This window comes from Halichoerus grypus, chromosome 15, assembly GCF_964656455.1.
Source record: "Halichoerus grypus chromosome 15, mHalGry1.hap1.1, whole genome shotgun sequence".
Taxonomy (NCBI): domain Eukaryota; kingdom Metazoa; phylum Chordata; class Mammalia; order Carnivora; family Phocidae; genus Halichoerus; species Halichoerus grypus.
Window position 1 is genome coordinate 56058227 of NC_135726.1, and position 2117 is coordinate 56060343.

The following is a 2117-nucleotide window of genomic DNA, read 5'->3' on the forward strand; positions in this document are numbered from 1 at the left end:
TAACTTTACATCGTGATTTGTTTTTACAAGTATTGTGCAAATTCTGGGTTGAAATCTAAGATACTAAATCTACAGCACCTCAAAAAAGGTAAAATGTGGAATTATTAACACAGAAGTCAACCTAGAATAAACTAGAACAGGTACCATGAAGCACACATAAGTTGGTAAATGTTTTCCAAATTTGCCCATTGTTAAACATGAAAGACTAATCCTGTTAAAGTCAAATATTTGACTACATTCATTTAGATATTTTTATCAAGAGATAGAACTAGGACATAAGAACTAAAGTAGGTAAATGAAAAATACATTTCGTATATGTTAAGGTAATCAACTAGAAGGGCAAGATAAGTATTTTGAATTTTACATTCTTATATACAATTTTCCAATATTGTGGGTGGGTGATCATAATCAGATTGATATGAACACACATGAATGTGTAAACACACGCACACATTTTATAATATACAAATATGTGCACGTGTGTGTGTTTACCACCACTCTTGTAATGTCACTGTTTCCTACGATTTTGAGGGGGCTGAGTGAATGAATGACTGAATATTGGGTGAAACCCTCAGTTTACATTTTCCTCCTAGACGAGGGACTTTGTATTATGTAGGCAAGGCAGAGCATGGATACACTGCTCATGGCTTATGAACAGACAGTTGGGAAACCGTGATTACTGAAGTGGTGCTCCAGAAGATCCAGTTGGGATTATCAAAAACAGACAAAATGACTTGAAAGATGGAGGAGAGGATGTTAAAGTAGACAAAGGTGCTCACCAGGAGAAAGATGGTTTTGGTGGCTGTGGACTCAGATGATGTGGAGGAGACGCTGGTCCTGTGAATGTGTTGGACCTTCTGTTTGTGCCTGTGCAGGATAAAAACCATGCGGCTGCTGGCCCAGAGCCTGAGCCCCAAACACAGCACATCAGGGGATGATAACAGTGCTGCATACAATGAGTCTCTGGCTTTGTCATGACGAACCGAAGAACAGTATCCAAAATCTGTTTGCGATGTTTTTGTTGCTCTGTTTACCGGTGATACACATAAGAAAAATTGTGTTTACCAGCCTGTGCAGGATCCAGCACAGGGCTGTGGAGGTGCTTATGTACTTGGGAGCTTTCGCTTTAAGCTCTCTCCACCTGGAGTTCCTGGGACTGAGCATGACGGCCTGGAAGACACTCCAGAAGCAGGTGCTACCCTTGGGCACAACCCTGCCCACTCTGTGAACATACAAAAAAAGTTTGCATCCAAAATCATTGAGGAAATGTCTCAACCCAAAAGGTATCGTTATGTGGGGACTCCTTTAGGCAGAAAGCCCAAGGAGTTGGCTATAATCAGGGGCTTGAGAATCAAATCTATGGACCTTGGCCTGCACCCAGTAAAATAAAGGATGATATAATGGTAAAGAAGAGAGAAATTGCCCTGGATTCCAGCCATAGTCTATGATGAAATCATCCCTACTGCCAAATCCCCAACAGTCATCTTGTCAGTTCCCAGTGACTAAGTTTATCTTCTGAGCTAAAGGATCCTGAATGGGCGCAGGTTAGGTGTATCATGTCAACCGAAATCCATTATTCTCCACTTACTATTAATTCCACTAAGAAATGTTGACTTAATGTTTTTCTTTTACTAAGAGTTTTCCACAGGTTGAATGTGTAACTTTTAAAGAGCCCTTATAAGGTAAAATCACTTCTGTGAAGGCACCCATGTGAGAACTTCTTCATGCTTCACGAATCTATGAGGCCGGCACCGCTGTGGCTGTAACTAAAAGCTGAAGAGAACAGATACACAGAGAGGTTAAGTATTTGTCAAAATCTGCTTAGGGCAGAGCAGAGACTTGAAATGGGTTTGCTGTGTCAAAATTCCAGAAATAGCGGAATTAAAACACCCTAATCAACAAATAGTATTTAGTAAGACTTCATTGTGTATATGAGAACTGTCGATGAACAGGGAGCTTTCAAATTTAAAACCTATGAAGGTTGGGGGCGTAATGTGCCAGGATGGTTTATAAAGTGATTACAGTGATTGGTTATTACAGTGGGGCTCTCCAGATGACAAGGGATTGGTTAAAAGTGATTATCTTCTTTTTTTAGGAAGATAAATTTTTAATGATTA

The 2117-nt window shown here is 40.0% G+C and overlaps 1 pseudogene; it reads right to left on the reverse strand.

Moving 5' to 3' along the window:
• Positions 1 to 565: 565 nt before the first annotated feature.
• On the reverse strand, positions 566 to 1532 carry LOC118525532 (vomeronasal type-1 receptor 4-like; annotated as a pseudogene).
• Between the last annotated feature and the right edge of the window lie 585 nt (positions 1533 to 2117).